The sequence below is a fragment of the Haemaphysalis longicornis genome, unplaced genomic scaffold (assembly GCF_048455015.1).
Source record: "Haemaphysalis longicornis isolate Haplotype H1 unplaced genomic scaffold, Haemaphysalis longicornis Haplotype H1 scaffold_6, whole genome shotgun sequence".
Lineage (NCBI taxonomy): Eukaryota > Metazoa > Arthropoda > Arachnida > Ixodida > Ixodidae > Haemaphysalis > Haemaphysalis longicornis.
In genome coordinates, this window is record NW_027526407.1 from 116,696,813 (window position 1) to 116,717,630 (window position 20,818).

The window sequence follows — 20,818 nt, forward strand, 5'->3', positions numbered from 1 at the left end:
GCGCTTACAATATTATCCCCCCTCCGCGGAAGCGGCCATCCTGGCCGTCACAGTCAGGTAGAGGAAGCCCGTCGAATAAAAGGCTTGATTCGGGAAACATGAACGATCTCAGTTCCACGGCACCGGCGGTCACTGACACCGGAAGTAGGGGTTACGCGGTAGTTAACTGGTGAGGTCTGCGCGAGGATTGTGTAGGGGCCAATGAAGCGGGGAAGGAACTTCTCGCATAACCCAGGGGCACGAAGAGGGGTGCACAGTAGGACTTCTTCCCCAGGTTGGTAGGAGACAGAACGATGGCACTCATCGTAGCGGGACTTGCGGCTGTTTTGGCAGGCTGCTGTGTTCATACGGGCAAGGCTGCGGCAGTGCGCAAGTCGGGAAACAAACTGGTCGGGCAGGCTTGCAGTAGAAGATCCGGGTGCAGAAAGGAACGATGTGTCAAGTACCGAAGAAGGGGAACGGCCGTAGACAAGGAAGAAAGGAGAGAATCCTGTGGTTTGTTGTACAGCGGTGTTGTAGGCGTAGGTGACAAAAGGTAAGATGGTGTCCCAGTTGGTGTGGTCCGGTCGAATGTATAAGGAAATCATGTCGGAAAGCGTACGGTGGAAGCGCTCAGTGATGCCATTTGTCTGCGGGTGGTAACTGGACGTAGTCTTGTGAACGGTTTCAGCGGCACGAAGAACTTCGGAAAGAAGAGTAGAAAGTAACGTTCTTCCGCGGTCACTAAGCAGAACGCGAGGTGGACCATGGCGCAGGAAGATTGCTTGCAAGAAGAATTCCGCAACCTCTGAAGCGCAACCCGTGCGAATAGCCGCTGTTTCGGCATAGCGGGTCAGGTGGTCAACCGCGGTGACAACCCACCGATTACCGGCTGGGGTGGCTGGAAGGGGTCCGTACAGATCGATCCCTACAACTTCGAATGGAGTCGAAGGACAGGGAAGGGGTTGTAGCGTCCCAGCTGGACTCGAGGTGGGTTGTTTACGGCGTTGACACGGTTCACAGGATGAAACGTATTTGGCAACACTTGTTGAAAGTCCAGGCCAAAAGAAGCGGCTTTTTATGCGATCGTATGTCTTTATGTAGGCAAGATGACCAGCGGTAGCATCGTCGTGAAAAGTTCGTAATATCTCTTGCCGAAGAGAACGCGGAACCACAGGGACCCATTTGTCGCCAGTAGGATGATAGTTGACGTGGTAAAGGCAGCCGCCATTCATGAGTTTAAATTTGTTCAGTTGTCGACGTGAACGGCTGTTGAGAGGTTGGGTTGAACCGTCTAGAAGGTCGATAAATTTGCGGCAGTACGTGTCAGCTCGTTGTAAGGAGAGAAGATTAGAAGGTAACGCCGGGCTGACGGGCTCGGTGGAGGCAATAGTAATAGCTGGCTCTGACGGAGGTGGCGCTTGACAACTTTCCTCTGTTGACAACAGCGGACAGCGTGAAAGTGCATCGGCATCCGAGTGCTTTTTGCCGGATTTGTACACCACGTCAAAATCGTACTCTTGCAGCTTAAGTATCCAGCGGCCAAGGCGTCCGGTTACATTCTTGAGAGAGGATAGCCAGCAGAGTGCATGGTGATCCGTTACAACGGTGAAGTGACGACCATACAAGTATGGTCGAAACTTTTGAAGGAACCAAACTACAGCCAGGCACTCCTGCTCGGTTATTGCGTAGTTCCGCTCGGCTGGCGTCAACGTCCGGCTGGCGTAGGCAACCACCTGCTCCAAAGATGTTGCATTGCGTTGCAGGAGCACAGCACCAATACCATGTCCACTGGCGTCGGTGTGGAGTATCATCGGAGCGTTGTCATTAAAATGGCTAAGTACGGGTGCAGAAGTAAGAGCCTTTTTGAGCTCTAGGAACGCTGATTCACATTCGTTAGACCAGGTAAACGGTGTGCCAGTAGCTAAGAGCTTGTTTAAGGGTGAAGCTATTGCAGAAAAGTTCCGAATGAATCGACGGAAGTATGAAGCCAATTCAAGAAAACTTCGAAGTTCTTTCTGACGAAGGGGTCGCGGAAAATTTATTACGGCTCTCGTTTTATCCGGATCGGGGCGAATGCCATCTTTGCTCACAACGTGCCCCAATACTTTGATCGATGTGGTTGCAAAGTGGCATTTTTTTGCATTGAGTTGGAGACCGGCCTCGCTCAGGCAAGTTAATACTTGGTCCAGGCGTTGAAGGTGCTCGGCAAATGAGGACGAAAAGATAACAATGTCGTCCAGGTAACAGAGACACGTTTTCCATTTAAAGCCACGAAGGACATTGTCTATCATTCTTTTAAATGTAGCGGGAGCATTGCAAAGCCCGAATCGCATTACATTAAATTCGTAGAGGCCATCGGGTGTTGCGAAAGCTGTCTTCTCTTTGTCAGCTTCGTGCATGGGGATCTGCCAGTATCCCGATTGGAGATCGAGACTAGAAAAGAATTCTGCCCCTTGCAAGGTGTCGAGGGCGTCGTCGATGCGCGGCATCGGATAAACATCCTTGCGAGGGATCTTGTTGAGGGCCCTGTAATCCACACAAAACCTCACGGAATCGTCTTTCTTCTGAACTAGCACCACAGGTGATGACCAGGAGCTAGCCGAGGGACGAATAATATTTCTCTTCAACATGTCGTCCACGTTTTCTTGAATAATTTTACGTTCTTTAGGTGAAACGCGGTACGGGCGCCGACGGACGACACAGGAACCATCCGTTTCGATGCGATGAGTGGCCAGAGAAGTCTGCCCAGAACAGAAGAGTTCGTGTCAAATAAAGCTTTGTGCTTTTCCAGTAGGGTCAATAGGGAGTTCGTTTGCTCAGTTGAAAGGTCGGGATTGATATTCGCCCCAATAGGGACAGCGGGTGGTTTAAGATCAGCAGAATTATCCACTGTTGCAAAAGACTCAAGAGCACAAACGTCTATGGCATCATCGGGGGGTACAGAAGCAATAGCGGCGTGTTGGGGTACCAAGAGGGTCTCCGACGTCAAATTGATATCGGCGAGATAGGCAGATCCACGAGAAAAACAGACAAGGCACGGCGGTATTAACAGTCCTTTAACAAAGAATTTTCCCGTTGGTGTAATCAACACGTCGCCGTCACCAATTTGGTCTGATGACACAGAAAGAACAGCTTCTTGGCCAGGAACAAGTGTACAGTCAGAGGTCGTCACCAAACGTAGATCTGACGCGCTATCGACACTTGCGAGCTCTGTTCTTGCGATATCAATCATTGCCTGACCACAGGAGATGATAGCAGATGCCGAACGTAAAAAGTCCCAACCCAGAATTACTTGATAGACGCACGAAGAGAGGACTGCAAACTGAACGTGGTGACGACTGTCATTGATGAGTATGCGCGCAGTACAATATCCTGAAGGCCGAATCATATCCCCGTTTGCACTACGCAGAGCTGGGTCCGAATAAGGAGTCCTCACCTTTTTTAGTCGAGAGCACAAACGTTCATGAAAGATAGATATGCTGGCACCCGTGTCTACCAATGCGTCAACAGGAATTCCCTCAACAATGACAGTCAAAGTGTTCCATGGCCGGTCCGGGGGTCTTACATTTTCCCTTTGTGTTGCAGTTTCGCCCCCCAAAACTGCAGGACCTAGTTTTCCGGCGCGTGGCTGGTATAACGCAAGACTGGTCGCAGAAGCGACACAGCCCGACGGTGTGGTGATGGTGACCGGCGTCGTTCGTTTCGGGAGTTGCGAGGAAAGTCAGCGGGGCCAGGTGGAGAGGGAGAACGACGTGGCGGCGACGTATACCGCTGTTGGCGGAAGCCGTAGCTAAAACGCATGTTATCGCGCTCGTAGGTGTCGTAGCCACGTCGCTCGTCCTGTTGACGCCGGCGGCAAAACCGGGAGATGTGGCCACGTATACCGCAGTAATAACACACCGGTCGGCCCACAGCTATGTCTTGTCGGGGTGGTCGCCATGCTTGGTAGGGAGAACGGGGACCCAGAGCCGTAGGAATGACCGCCACATAGTTGGTCGCAGGTTGAGCCAGGATCGGGGTCAGCGGCATGGATGGTCGCCGAGCAACCTCTGAGTAAGATGGAACCGCCAGAGGAGTCGGAGGGTCGGGAGGAGTGAGGCCTGGAATAGCGGCAAGTTCCTCTTTAACAATTTCCCGTAGGCCGGTTGCAGAAGGCTGAACATAGGCACCAGGAGCACAAGGAGAATGGTAATCACGGAGCTCTGCACGGATGATAGCCCGTATCAGCGCCCGCAGGTTGTCATCTCTGGGGTACTGCGGCGTGATGACCTCCTGCTGCAGACGGATAGACTGCAGTTCGTCCAGCCTTTGGCAGGTCGTGGTTACATCAGCGACAGTCGGCGGGTTTTGAAGAGCGAGAGCCGTGAACGCAAATTGATTGATGCCCTTCATGATGTGACGAACGCGGTCTCCCTCCCACATGTCGCTGTTAACGCGGCGGCACAACGCAAGAACATCCTGAATGTACGAGGTGTAAGTCTCGTGAGCCTGCTGGACACGGCTTTCCAGCTTCTTTGCGGCTTCAGAGCGAGCAGCGGAAGAGCCGAAAATCTGGCGTAGTTGCGTCGTGAAGTCCGGCCAGTCACTGATACGGCGCTCATTGTTCAAAAACCATGTCTTGGCTGCTTTGTCCAGGGACCACGAGACGTTTTGAAGCTTCGCGTGGTCGTCCCACCTGTTAAAAGCGCTGACGCGTGCGAAGGTATCAAGCCACTCCTCGACGTCCTCACCTGGAAGGCCATTGAACATTAGCGGATCCCGCTGGTGGCTGGTTACGAAGTAAGGTGGGAAGGCGGCTGAACCCGCACCGCCGGTTCGGCTGCCGGTTCCGCTGGAAGGTTCCGCTGTCATAGGCATGGTGTCTTGCGGTAAGCGACGACCCGAACGGAGCTCCAGGGGTGCACTCAGAGATGGAGGGCAAGGGATCAAACCGCACGCTCCACCACTTGAGAGGCAATGCTGGGAGACTTGGAGGACGACGTTTATTCGACGAGCGGTACCCTGGCCAGAACAGGATCAACCACGATGGCGATGATCGCGCGTCCGAGAAAGACGACGAGCGATGAGTTGATGATGGACGCACCCAATGCAGCGACGACAACGAAACACGAAGGCGGTATTGGCCAGTCATAATACTGAGCTATGGCCTGATGACGGGACGTTGAAGATTCGCTCTTACAATATATATATATATATATATATATATATATATATATATAAATATATATAGGACAGAAAATAAGGGTTGGCAGTAGAGAAAACCTCGGAAAGCAAACGGGAGGTTGTGGTGGGTCATAGAAAGAGATGAAGAATTTTTTGAGTCGAAAAGAAAGTGGTGAAAAAATGCCTGCCGGGTGGGATCCGAATCCACGACCTCCAGAATACCGGTCTGGTCTGATAACCACTACGCTACCGGCGGGGCTGTTTCCCCAGCACTTTCTCGGGTATTTATGTTAACGTATTTTTGTTTCCATAGACGAATACCAACATAGACGAATACTATAGCATTAACGAAAGGGCAGCAGGTCTTGTAATTAGGCTAACTAAGAGGTACAAGCTCAGGGTGGTGCAGGGCTACGCGCCCACATCCAGCCACGACGACCAAGCAGTGGAACGCCTCTATGAAGATGTGGAATCGGCAATGGCTAAAGTAAAAACACAGTATACCGTAGTTATGGGGGACTTCAATGCTAAAGTAGGCAAGAATCAGGCTGGAGACAAGGCAGTTGGGAACTATGGTCTGGGCTGTAGAAATAGCAGGGGGACCTAATAGTTGAGTTTGCAGAACGGAATAACCTACGCATAATGAATACCTTCTTCTGTAAACGGGAGAGTCGGAAGTGGACCTGGAGAAGCCCGAATGGGGAGCACAAAAATGAAATAGACTTCATATTATGCGATAACCCTGGCATCCTGCAGGATGTGGAAGTGCTCGGAAGGGTAAGGTGTAGTGACCACCGTATGGTAAGATCCCGAATTAGGCTAGATTTGAGGAGGGACCTCAACAAGCTAGTACAAAAGAAGCCGATAAATGAGCTAACAGTAAGACGTAAAGTAGAAGAATTCAGGATCGCGCTGCAGAACCGATATTCCGCTCTTAACGAGGAAGCCGAGTTTACGACGCAGGAAGCCAGCGACAACCTTACACGCATTATTACGGAGTGTGCAGTAGAAGTCGGGGGCACTATGGCTAGACAGGATACTGGTAAACTTTCACAGGAGACGAAAGATCTAATCAGGAAACGGCAAACCATGAGAATCTCCACCGCAGCTGACAGAATAGAACTAGCGGAGCTCTCCAAGCTAATCAATAAGCGTAAGACAGCTGACATCCGGAAGTATAATATGGAGAGGATCGAATACGCTGTAAAGAACGGAGGTAGCCTGAAAGCAGTGAAGAGACGTCTTGGCGTGGGGAAAAATCAGATGTATGCACTTAAGGATAAGCAAGGCAATGTCATCACAAATAGGGATAAGATAGTCACAGTGGCCGAGGAGTTCTATAGGGATCTGTACAGTAGCCAGGACATACAGGATAATGCCGAACGAGACAGTAGTTCACAGGAGATAGACATCCCACCAGTAACGACCGAAGAAGTAAGGAAGGCTTTGAAAGAAATGAAAGGGGGCAAAGCACCTGGTGAGGATCAGATAACAGCAGACCTCTTCAAGGATGGCGGAGAAATTGTCCTTGAAAAACTGGCAAACCTGTATACGCAATGCCTATGACCGCAATGGTACCGGAATCTTGGAAGAACACGAACATCATCCTAATTCATAAGAAAGGCGACATGAAGGACTTGAAAAATTACAGGCCGATCAGCTTACTGTCAGTCGTCTACAAGGTATTTACCAAGGTAATCGCTAACCGAATTTCTGCAACCTTAGATTTCAGTCAACCTAAAGAACAAGCAGGGTTCCGTAAAGGTTATTCAACAATGGACCATATTCACACGATCAATCAGGTGATAGAGAAGTGCGCTGAGTATACTGAACCCCTATATATAGCCTTCATAGATTATGAGAAAGCATTTGACTCGGTCGAAACCCTAGCAGTCATTCAGGCATTACGGAACCAGGGGGTAGATGAGCATTATGTAAGAATACTAGAGGATATCTACAATGGGTCTACAGCTACGATCATCCTCCATAGGGAGAGCAGTAAAATACCTATAAGAAAGGGTGTCAGACAAGGAGACACAATCTCTCCAATGTTATTCACAGCACGCTTACAAGAAGTATTCAGAACGTTGGATTGGGAACAGGTGGGAGTAAGGGTTAATGGAGAATACCTCAGTAACCTCAGATTTGCTGATGACGTTGCCTTGCTAAGTAACTCGGGGGACGAATTGCAAAGCATGCTTTCCGCACTGGGCGAACAGAGTAGAACCGTGGGACTTAAAATGAATATGCAGAAAACTAAAGTAATGATCAATAACCTCGGGACAGCACAGCGGTTTGACATAGGTGGCGAGGCAGTGGAAGTGGTAAGCGAATATATCTACTTAGGCCAAGTTGTGACCCCAGATCCAAACCATGAGGCAGAGATAATTAGAAGGATCAGAATGGGGTGGGGTGCATATGGCAGACATTCTCAGATAATGAATAGCAGCCTACCATTGTCGCTGAAGAAGAAAGTGTATGACAGCTGCATCTTACCGGTACTCACCTACGGGGCAGAAACTTGGAGGCTCACTAAGAGGGTTCAACTTAAATTGAGAACGACTCAGCGGGCAATGGAGCGGAAAATGATAGGTGTAACATTAAGGGACAGGAAGAGAGTGGAGTGGGTCAGGGAGCAAACTGGTGTTAAAGACATATTAGTAGACATTAAGAAGAAGAAATGGACGTGGGCAGGACATGTAATGCGAAGGCAAGATAACCGCTGGTCATTAAGGGTAACAGAGTGGATCCCTAGAGAAGGCAAGCGCTGCAGGGGGCGGCAGAAAGTTAGATGGGCAGATGAGATAAAGAAGTTTGCGGGGATAAATTGGTCACAGTTGGCACAGGACCGAGGCAATTGGAGAATAATGGGAGAGGCCTTTGCCCTGCAGTGGGCGTAGATAGGCTGGTGATGATGATGATGATGATGATTTTTGTTTCCAGCACTTGGGGGTAGTAGCCAGCGCCACTCGGACTACTCGGGGTGAAGGGGACCTTCTTTTTAACCCCCGGGCCGTGACTCGAGTGTCTACGACATGTAGAGAGTGGTCGACCAGCGTTGAACCCTTTTAAGCTCCCTTTGGCACCAAGACTGCCAGTACAGAGGCCCTCGCTAAGCATGTAGCGAATCAGAAAATGGGAAATGAGGGGCTCCGTGAAATAAGACAGGAAAATAAGGGTTGCAGTCAAGAAAACCTCGGAAAGCAAAGGGGAGGTTGTGGTGGGTCATAGAAAGAGATGAAGAATTTTTTGAGTCGAAAAGAAAGTGGTGAAAAAATGCCCGCCGTATGCGATACGAACCCACGACATCCAGAATACCAGTCTGGTGCGATAACCACTACGCTACCGGCGGGGCTGTTTCCCCAGCACTTTCTCGGGTATTTATGTTAACGTATTTTTGTTTCCTGCACTTGTGGGTGGTAGCCAGCACCACTCGGACTACTCGGGGTGAAGGGGACCTTCTTTTTAACCCCCGGGCCGTGACTCGAGTGTCTACGACATATCGAGAGTGGTCAACCATCGTTGAACCCTCTTAAGCTCCCGTTGGCACCAAGACTGCCAGAACAGAGACCCTCGCTAAGCATGTAGCGAATCAGAAAATGGGAAATGAGGGGCTCCGTGAAATAAGACAGAAAATAAGGGTTGGCAGTCCAGAAAACCTCGGAAAGCAAAGGTGAGGTTGTGGTGGGTCATAGAAAGAGATGAAGAATTTTTTTAGTCGAAAAGAAAGTGGTGAAAAAATGCCCGCCGGGTGGGATCCGAACCCACGACCTCCAGGAAACCAAAATACCTTAACATAAATACCTGAGAAAGTGCTGGGGAAACAGCCCCGCCGGTAGCGTAGTGGTTATCGCACCAGACCGGTATTCTGGAGGTCGTCGGTCGGATCCCACCCGGCGGGATATTTTTTCACCAGTTTCTTTTCAACTCAAAAAATTCTTCATCTCTTTCTATGACCCACCACAACATAGGAAGTATGGCTTTAGGAAGTATCACTCCTGTGAAACCCAACTCCTACTGTTTACTAATGACCTATTTTCCATCACGGATCGCGGTTCTTTCGTTGACTGTATCTTTCTCGACTTCCAAAAAGCCTTTGATACCGTTTCGCACCGTCTTCTATTACTAAAATTAAGCAAACTTAATATTGATTATAACATACTAAGATGGATTGAAAACTTCCTGCTTAATCGAACACAGTACGTTGCTACAAACAACTACAATTGACCTGCATGCCCTGTATCTTCTGGTGTACCACAAGGCTCTGTGTCAGGTCCCCTTCTTTTCCTAATATACATTAACGATCTACCTAACAACATCTCTTCCTCAATCCGACTATTCGCAGATGATTGTGTAATTTACCGTGAACTAACTAATCCTAATGACTGCTCAGTACTTCAAAGTGACCTAAACAGCGTTTCCTCTTGGTGTGATGACTGGTTAATGACACTGAATGTGCGTAAATGCAAAGCTATGAGAATTACACCTAACCGCAACAACGGCATTCCCTACCCTTACCTACTAAAAAATAGCTCTCTCGACGCTGTTAATACGTACAAATACCTTGGTGTACACATAAGTAATAACCTCTCGTGGCAAACGCATGTTGATTACGTAACCAGCAATGCTAACCGCATGCTTGGCTTCCTGCGCCGTAACTTTTCTCTCGCCCCTCTTTCTTTAAAACTACTGTTGTACAAAACCCTTGTCAGATCAAAACTAGAATACGCCTCTTCTATTTGGGACCCGCATTTATTATTCCTTTCTACCTCCGTTGAATCCATTCAGAACCGTGCTGCCCGATTTATTGTATGCAACTACTCTAGAACGTCCAGTGTATCTTCAATTAAAATGCATTTAAATCTTCCTGACCTTTCTGTAAGAAGAAAAATAGCCCGGTTGTGCCTTTTTCACAAAATTTACTTTACTAACCCTGGCATCAAGTGCGACCTTTTTGCAGTTCCTTCATATGTTTCCTCACGCATTGACCACAAATTCAAGGTTGAAGTGCCATCTTGCCGTACAAACTTGTGCTTCAATTCATTTGTACCGAAAACTGCGACGGAATGGAACCACCTCCCCGCTTCGATCGCCAGCATCACTGAAGCTTCATTGTTCAAGACGGCCATATCAAACTCTTCTTAAAAAAAACTTGTATGACCCACTCCTCTCTGCAACGCCCTCGAGGTCCTGAGAGTATTGTAATACATAAATAAATAACTTTCTGCCGCCCCCTGCAACGCTTGCCTTCTCTAGGGATCAACTCTGTTACTCTTAATGACCAGCGGTTATCTTGCCTTCGCATTACATGCCCTGCCCACGTCCATTTCTTCTTCTTAATCTCTACTAATATGTCCTGAACACGTGTTTGTTCCCTGACCCACTCCGCTCTCTTCTTGTCCCTTAATGTTACACCTATCATTTTACGCTCCATTCCCCGCTGAGTCGTTCTCAATTTAAGTTGAACCCTCTTAGTGAGCCTCCAAGTTTCTGCCCAGTAGGTGAGTGCCAGTCAGATGCAGCTGTCATACACTTCATTCTTCAGCGGCAATGGTAGGCTGCTATTCATTATCTGAGAATGCCTGCCATATGCACTCCACCCCATTCTGAGCCTTCTAATTATCTCTGCCTCATGGTTGGGATCTGGGGTCACAGCTTGGCCTCAGTATATATATTCGCTTACCACTTCCACTGCCTCGCCACCTATCTTAAACCGCTGTGCTGTCCCGAGGTTATTGATCATTACTTTAGTTTTCTGCATATTAATTTTCAGGCCCATGGTTCTACTCTGTTCGTTCAGTGCGGAAAGCATGCTTTGCAATTCGTCCCCCGAGTTACTTAGCAAGGCAATGTCATCAGCAAATCTGAGGTTACTGAGGTACTCTCCCTTAACCCTTACTCCAACATGTTCCCAATCCAACGTTCTGAATACTTCTTGTAAACATGCTGTGAATAACATTGGAGAGATTGTGTCTCTTTGTCTGACACCCTTCCTTATAGGTATTTTACTGCTTTTCTTATAGAGGATGATGGTAGCTGTGGACCCATTGTAGATATCCTCTAGTATTCTTACATAATGCTCATCTTCCCCTCGTTCCGCAATGCCTGAATGACTGCTAAGGTTTCGACCGAGTCAAATGCTTTCTCATAATCTATGAAGTCTCTATATAGGGGTTCAGTATATTCAGCGCACATCTCTATCACCTGATTAATCGTGGGATTATGGTCCATTGTTGTATAACCTTTACGGAACCCTGCTTGTTCTTTAGGTTGACTGAAATCTAGGGTTGCAGAAATTCTGCTAGCGATTACCTTGGTAAGTTCCTTGTAGACGACTGAGAGTAAGCTGATCGGCCTGTAGTTTTTCATGTGCTTCATGTCGCCTTTCTTATGGATTAGGATGATGCTCGCGTTCTTCCAAGATTCCGGTACCATTGCGGTCATTAGGCATTGCGTATACAGGTTTGCCAGTTTTTCAAGGACAATTTCTCCGCCATCCTTCAAGAGGTCTGCTGTTATCTGTTCCTCACCAGGTGCTTTGCCTCCTTTCATTTCTTTCAAACCCTTCCTTACTTCTTCGGTCGTTACTGGTCGGATGTCTATCTCCTGTGAGCTACTTTCCCGTTCTGCATTATCCTGGATGTCCCGGGTACTGTACAGATCCCTATACAGCTCCTCGGCCACTGTGGCTATTGTATCCCTATTTGTGATGACATTGCCTTGCTTATCTTAAAGTGCAGACATCTGATTTTTCCCCACCCTAAGACGCCTCTTCACAGCTTTCAGGCTACCTCCGTTCTTTACAGCGTATTTGATCCTCTCCATATTATACTTCCGTATGTCAGCTGTCTTACGCTTATTGATTAAGTTCGAAAGATCCGCTAGTCATATTCTGCAGCTGCGGTAGAGATTGTCATGGTTTGCCGTTTCCTAATTAGACCTTTCGTCTCCTGTGAAGGTTTGCCAGTAGCCTGTCTAGCCATAGTGCCCCCAACTTCTTGTAGCACATTCCGTGATAATACGTGTAAGGTTGTCGCTGGCTTCCTGTGTCGTAAGCTCGGCTTCTTCGTTAAGAGCTGAATATCGGTTCTGCAGCCCGATCCTGAATTCTTGTACTTTACGTGTTACTGTTAGCTCATTTATCGGCTTCTTTAGTACTAGCTTGTTGCGGTCCCTCCTCAAATCTAGCCTAATTCGAGATCTTACCATACGGTGGTCACTACACCTTACCCTTCCGAGTACTTCCACATCCTGCACGACGCCAGGGTCACTGCAAAATATGAGGTGTACTTCATTTTTATTTTCCCCATTCGGGCTCCTCCAGGTCCACTTCCGCCTCTCCCGTTTACAGAAGGTATTCATCATGCGTAGGTTATTCCGTTCAGCAAAGTCAACTAGTAGATCCACCCTGCTATTTCTACCGCACAGACAATAGTTCCCAACTGCCGTGTCTCCAGCCTGATTCTTGCCTACTTTAGCATTGAAGTCTCCATAACTACGGTATACTGTGTTTTTACTTTAGCCATTGCCCATTCGATATCTTCATAGAAGCGTTCCACTACTTGGTCGTCGTGGCTGGATGTGGGCGCGTAGCCCTGGACCACCTTGAGCTTGTACCTCTTATTGAGCCTAATTAGAAGACCTGCTGCCCCTTCGTTAATGCTATAGTATTCTTCTATGTTGCCAGCTATGCTTTTATTGACTATAAATCCCACTCCCAGTTCTCTTCTGTCCTCTAGACCCCGGTAACATAAGACGTGTCCATTTTTCAACACCGTAAAGGTTTCGCCTGTTCTCCTAGCCTCGCTAAGCCCTATTACATCCCATTTAATGCCCTCTAATTCCTCGAACAACACCTCGAGACTCGCTTCGCTAGATAAGGATCGCGCTTTAAACGTTGCGAGGTTCAGATTCCATTGGCGGCCTGTCCGGAGCCAGGGATTCTTAGCACCCTCTGCTGCGTCACAGGTCTGACCACCGCCGTGGTCAGTTGCTTCGCAGCCACTGGAGACTGAGGGCCGTGGGTTATTGGCGTATTCATGGGAGGTTGTGGCCGTTACTACACCAGGGTGGCCAATCCTGCCCTGGTGAGGGAGTGCATTACCGGCAATGATCACCGTGGTCAGGCCGCACCCCATGCCTGTTTGTGCAATTCCATCAATACGCGGATTTTTTTTTAAAAATCCGGTGGGAATTCTCCGGCACCGGGATTCGAACCACAGTCCTTCTGCAATATATATATATATATATATATATATATATATATATATATATATATATATATACAGAAAGAAATGCCGGCAGTCTGCAACGCCAAAGAAGGTATAGAGAAATGGTTAGACTAAATTACGTTAGAATAAACGGTGCGTCCTTACCCACGCTGTTCCTACTCAAAGGCTCTCGGTTGCTGTTATAGCAAGTCTTGAGTGTAACGCAAGGCACTATTCCCTGACGTTTCAAATTAAACCGCATAGCTGCTTCCAGACCATTTCCGTGGCAATCGCACCACCATTATGATCCATCGACACGACATTTTAAAGCATATGTGATAGGTAACACAGCCGGTTGTAGAAATTTGAAGAAAGCAGGCTCGCATTTAGACGAATGCTCACTATTTGGGACATTTTTGTTTATTGAAACTCAGACAAACCTGAAGCCCTAACTATGCATTGATCAGAATTTACCATTAAGTAACACCTATTAAATCGGAAATCCGTAGGAGTCCGCAACGTACAGTTTGTCTAGCCCCATTGTGAGAGCTCTATAAAAATGCCGTGTGATTTGTCCGAGGGCGTACAAGGATTCTGCTGGAGGAATAATATTTGCGCCAAGTTTCATCACCTTATAAAAAACGAAAGTGGTTGTTCAGTAACGTTTCTTGGACTTCCACGTCTTGTAATCCCAGCATTTTCCGAGCATACATTTCTAAAAGAGAGAAAACAAAAGTATTAGGCAATATTCTTTTTCTTTAGAAATTATTGTGAGCACATAAATCATCCGCAGACAATTTTACTTGGGGGGTTTTGATAAGTACGAATCTCCCAAAACATCCAGCGTACAGTAAAAGAGGCTATGCTGGTACATAATAAAAGCCTCCTTCATGCATTTTACATGACTAGTTCGCCGATAAATGCATCCGTCGCGTACGAACGTGCTTGGTAAGTTTTGTTGTTCAGTGTCTGGTGTGAGTTGTGATTCCTTCGACGAGCCAATAAGGCAAATGCAGTTCGGGAAACAATATATATATATATATATATATATATATATATATATATATATATATATATATATATATATATATATATATATATATATATATATATATATATATATATATATACAAGAAAAGAAAACTTTGAACAAGGTAAAAGCACGATTGTTGCCAACGCTTCAGCAATGAGACTGGCTTTCCAAAGAGACACCAAAGAGACTCGCCCTGAAGAAAGCAAGTCTCTTTGCTGAAACGTTGGCAACAATCGTGCTTTTACCTTGTTCAAAGTTTTCTTTTTTTGTGTTCTCTACCATCTTCAAAAGTTCAACTGCTCCCTATATACATATATATATCTGGTGTTTCGACTGGAGGACAAGCCTTCATCTGAGTAACATACAACCTAGAAACATGCATGCTTATATAGGTGCAGAAGGTGTGCTACAGTGCACCCTTGTTAAGAACATTGGCAGGTTGGGAGAGGGAACAGGGAAAGGCAGGGCACAATACATAGGCCTACAAGCTTTCGTGACGTTGTGCTCCTCACAATCTATCAACAGCAAAGTAAAGAAAGAAAAAAACAAAAAAGCAACGTTTTGTAGTAACAGGAGATGCGGTACCGCGGGCGAGAAACTGTTTTCTAAAAAGCAAAGTAATAAACAACTGCATTCTGTTGAAAAAAACAGGGTGGGAAGCTAGTGAAAAACAGACACTTCACGCACGAATTACAGGAATAGACGAATTGTGCAGCGAACGTCTCAACACACGAAATGCAAAGTACGAGAAGAAAAAATACAGAGCTGAGGCCGCAAGTGACACAGTAATTCCTGAAAATATCAAAGACTGGCGGCGTCGGTAATGTCAGGGAAGTTCACAAGTTCACAAGTCCACAGAAGTACATTACCGACGCCGCCGGTCTTCGGAAAAAGGCTGGACCCCAGCCGAAAAGTCGTAATAAATTTTGTTGTGTTTTTCGGGGTGATTCTAATTTAAGTTACTATTCAGCTGCCAAGCCCGGTACTGTTATATATATTTATATATATATATATATATATATATATATATATATATATATATATATATATATATATATATATATATATTGTAAGGAGACGGAAGACCCGGCACAAGTCGGCACCAGTACCAGCGGACTAGGTTTTAATGAGACCGTCGGTGACTCAACGGAATCAGCCACTCGAGACGATGATTATGTACAGATGATGATGATAATGGTATGCACAGATGAGGGATTGGTCCTACCGAATGACGGCGATTGGCCACAGCACGTAAGTGTCCCAGAGCGCAATAATTGTCCAGTAATGTTGACTGCGCTTACACACGCTCACAATATCCCCCCCTCGGCTGGAAGCGGCCTCCTGGTCGCCGAGAGTCACGATGTACGCTGGTTGTAACGTTTCATGCGAGAGACGTGCACTATTTCAGTTCCTCGCCGTCGGCGGTCAGTAGGGGCAGCTGCCGGAGACACCAGATAGTTTACAGGAGATGTCTGCTCAACTACGATGTAGGGACCAATGTACCTATGCAAAAACTTCTCGCATAGACCGGGGGAGCGTAGTGGCGTCCACAGTAATACTTCGTCCCCAGGACGGAAGTGAACGGAGCGGTGAGTGGAATCGTACTGGCTTTTGCGTTCTTGCTGTGTGAGTTCAGTGTGAAGACGGGCCAGGTGACGACAGTGGTTAAGCCGAGAGATGAACACATCAGAAAACGGGGCGGCAAGGGAGTCCGGGGCAGAAAAGAAAGCCGTGTCAATGATGAAAGAGGGGGAGCGTCCAAAAACCAGGAAGAAAGGTGAGTAGCCAGTGGTGCGCTGGATAGCCGAATTGTAGGCGAATGTAACAAAAGGAAGAATTCGATCCCAGTTAGTGTGGTCCGGCTTAATATACATGGATAGCATGTCGGAGAGGGTACGATGAAATCGTTCGGTGATGCCGTTGGTTTGAGGATGGTAGCTAGTGGTAGTTTTATGCACAGTATTTGCTGCTTGAAGCACTTCAGCCAGAATTTGAGAAAGGAATGCCTTGCCTCGGTCGCTCAAAAGCACGCGAGGTGCACCGTGGCGCAAGATGATGCTCTGAAGTACGAAATCTGCAATTTCTTGAGCGCATCCAGATCGCAGAGGTGATGTTTCCGCGTACCTGGTCAAATGGTCGACCGCCGTTGCAATCCAGCGGTAGCCGGTGGGTGTGCGTGGCAGTGGTCCATACAGATCAATGCCCACCGTATCAAAAGGAGAAGGGGGACAGGGAACTGGTTGTAACGGACCAGCTGGGGAAGACGTACTGCGTTTCCTATGTTGGCATTTGGCACATGAGGAAATGTATTTTGCCACACTTGTGGACATTCCAGGCCAGAAAAAACGACTACGGATTCGGTCGTACGTTTTCTCAAAACCAAGGTGTCCAGCGGTCGCGTCATCGTGGAATGCCTCTAAAATGACTGGCCTGAGCATCCGAGGCAAAACAGTGACCCATCGACTGCCTGCAGGGTGATGGCTGTAACGGCAAAGAACTCCACTAACGAGCTGCAAGTTCTTGAGCTGCCGACGTAAGCGGCTGTTGGGTGGTCGTTCGGTGCCTTCAAGTCTTTCTATGATTCGGCGACAATAATTATCGCCACGTTGCAAGGCCGATAAGTTGAGTGCGTCTTCAACCATGGCACAAGGAATGGGTGCGATGGGCAGAACAGGCTGCGTCGACGCGGAGACAGGGGCTGGCGATTTGGACAACGGGCAACGTGAAAGGGCGTCCGCATCCAAATGCTTCTTGCCGGACTTATAAGTAACAGTAAAACTGTACTGCTGCAGACGAAGAACCCAACGGCCAAAGCGTCCGGAAAGGTTCTTGAGTGTCGACAGCCAGCACAACGCATGGTGATCGGTAACGACAGTGAAATGCCTGCCGTATAAGTAAGGGCGAAACTTTTGAATTGCCCAAACAACGGCCAGGCACTCCTTTTCCGTTATGCTGTAGTTTTTTTCTGGCACCGTAAGCGAACGACTGGCATATGCAACCACTCGCTCTTTTTGTTGAGCGTCTAGTTGAAGCAAGACGGCACCAATGCCTTGCCCACTGGCGTCCGTGTGTAGGATCGTGGGAGCGCTGTCGTTAGAATGGCAAAGGACGGGGCTCGACGTGAGGGCGTCTTTGAGGGCCTGAAAAGCTCGTTCTTAATCGTCTGTCCAAACGAAAGGGATGCCAGTGCGTAGAAGGTGATGTAGCGGGGAAGCAACTGTTGCGAAATTCTGAATAAATCTGCGGAAGTATGATGCGAGGCCGATGAAGCTGCGGAGTTCCTTCTGCTGTTGTGGACGGGGAAAATTTAAAACTGCCGAAATCTTTTCGGGGTCCGGTTGAATTCCTTTTTTGCTCACGACGTGGCCTAATACTTTGATAGATTTGCTGGCGAAAGTGCATTTCTTTGTGTTTATCTGCCGTCCCGCATTGGAAAGACAACTCAGTACTTCGTCCAGACGGCGTAAGTGTTGGTCAAATGTACCTGAGAAAACAACAATGTCGTCCAGGCAGCAGAGACAAGTTTTCCACTTAAGACCACGAAGCACGGTGTCAATCATTCGTTCAAACGTGGCAGGCGCGTTACAGAGCCCAAATGGCATCACGTTGAACTCGAAAAGCCCGTCTGGGGTGGAAAACGCCGTCTTCTCTTTGTCATCCTCGTGCATTGGGATCTGCCAATATCCCGAGCGTAAGTCTAGACTCGAGAAGTACTCCGCTCCTTGAAGACTGTCCAAAGCAGCGTCGATGCGGGGCAGCGGATAAACGTATTTTCGAGTGATCTTATTTAGTGCACGGTAATCGACACAAAAGCGAACTGATCCATCCTTCTTCTCGACTAACACAACCGGCGATGACCAAGAGCTTGACGATGGGCGGATGACGTCGCGCTTGAGCATTTCAGCGACCTGCTCTTCAATAATTTTTCTTTCGTGAGAAGAGACGCGGTATGGTCGCCGGCGTACAATCGCTGAGCCATCTGTCTCAATTCGGTGAGCGGTCACAGTCGTCCGTTTGAGTGTGTTAGCAACCACGTCAAAAGATGCAAGGTGCTTCGCCAGTACCGTGAGCAGCTGTTCTGTTTGCTCAGAAGTAAGGTCGGGGCTGATGGTTGCAGCGATACTAGACATACCACCCGAAGAAGCAAGGTCACACGCACGCGAAGGTGGTACTGCGTTGGACAGGACAGAAACAGGCTCTCTGTCAACCACAGCAGCGACGGTCATGCCTTTAGGCAACAAAATTGGCTCTGTGGGGGTGTTTCGAGCGGCCAAAGCTGCAGATCCTTGTGAAAAACGGACGAGGCATGTGGACATAGCAATTCCTCGGGGAAGCATACGGCTTGATGGAGACGCTATCACATCACCTGCGGAAATGCTGCTCGAGGACACCAAAAGAACTTCTTCACAACCCGGCGGCAAAAAACAGTCCGTCCGTAAGGTTAAGTTCTGCTGTCGTGAGTTTGGTGAAGGGGAAGGCTCTGTGCTGGAAATGTGAATGGCTGGTTGGCGACAGGAAATAACCGCAGAAGCTGAAGAAAGAAAGTCCCATCCAAAAATTAATTCATGTGCGCATTCTGGCAAAACGGCAAACTCAATATGGTGACAATCGTCTCCGATGACGACACGTGCTGTGCAAGATGCGGCAGGCTGTATGACATTTTCATTTGCACTGCACAATGAAGGTCCAGAGTAGGGCGTCTTCACTTTTCGTAGCCGGTCACACAGATCACTATGCATGACGGAGATACTGGCACCAGTGTCCACTAAAGCTTGTACAACAATTCCTTCCACAATTACAGGCAAAATGTTCGAGGGACGCGCCGGAGGAGTTGTAGACAGTTCGCACGATGCCGTTTCCCCTCCGTAAACTGCAGCATCTAGTTTTCCGGACGGTGGTTGGCGTCGTTCGAAACGGGGCGAAGAGGCGAGACGAAAACGACGTCCGGGCGAAGGGGAACGGCGTCTGGGATCCAGTTGACGGCGCGAACGGTCTGGGGAGAACTGAGGCGACGGGGAGCGGTCGTGGGGTGGATTTCCAGGTCGTCGAGGTCCGTAGCTGTAGCGAACGTCGCGTTCGTAGGGCGCGTAGCCTCACCGCTCATCTTGCTGGCGCCGTCGGCAAAACCGCGAGATGTGGCCGCGGATTCCACAATAGAAACAGACCGGGCGTTCGTTAGGCCGGAAATCCATACGCGGTCGCCAGTTGGAATATGTTGGTGACGCATGGGCCGCTGAGGAGATCGCTGTGAGCTGTTCGAACATTGGCGGAGGTGCAGGAACTCCGATCGGTGAGACCGGGGGTCGCGAAGCTGCGTCCGCGTACGAGGGTGCGGCGAAAGCCACTGGGGGGCTACAGCGCGGGCTACACGTCATCGACGCCAGCTCCTCTTTAATAATCCCCCGCAAATCAGTCGCAGGCTGAGCACACCGGTCACCATGAGGGCACGATGGGCCTTGCCTTTGGAGTTCCTCACGAATGATATCACGTATGAGAGCACGAAGCTCCGACTCAGGAGGAAGACGAGCTGATTCCTGCCGTGGCTGCAGGCGGATCGCGTGTAGCTGGTCGAGGCGCTGACACGAGGTTCGTACGTCCTCCACGGAAGACGGATTTTGTAGGGCAAGCGAGTTAAAGGCGAACTCCGCGATTCCCTTGAGTAGATGGCGAACTTTGTCAGCCTCTGCCATGTCTGGGTTCACCCGACGGCAGAGAGCTAGCACATCCTCAATATAAGACGAAAATGTCTCGTCTGGACGCTGCCAGCGGGCATCTAGTTTTCTTTTTGCCTCATCTGAACGCGCAGACGGTGTGCCAAATATCTGGCGGATCTTCTCAGTGAAGGAGGCCCAATCAGTTATGGTATGTTCGTTGTTGCGGTACCAGGTCTTTGCAACTTCATGCAGGGAGAGACCTACGTTATCGAGCTTGAACTTCTCGTCCCACCTGTTAAATTGGCTGACTCGGTTGAATTCGTCAAGGCACTCCTCGACGTCTTCGCCACGAAGACCAGCGAAGCCGGGAGGGTCGCGCTGGCGGCCGGTCACCATCCATGCCGGCGTGGTAGCAGCGGCAGCATTCGGTGCGCCTTCTCGGTCCATTGGACTGGATGGCGGTTGAACAAGGCGACCTGAACGGAGCTCCAGGGGTGCAGCTAGGTCAGGGAGAGGTCAGGGTCGAAAGAAGCACCCTCCACCACTTGTAAGGAGACGGAAGACCCGGCACAAGTCGGCACCAGTACCAGCGGACTAGGTTTTAATGAGACCGTCGGTGACTCAACGGAATCAGCCACTCGAGACGATGATTATGTACAGATGATGATGATAATGGTATGCACAGATGAGGGATTGGTCCTACCGAATGACGGCGATTGGCCACAGCACGTAAGTGTCCCAGAGCGCAATAATTGTCCAGTAATGTTGACTGCGCT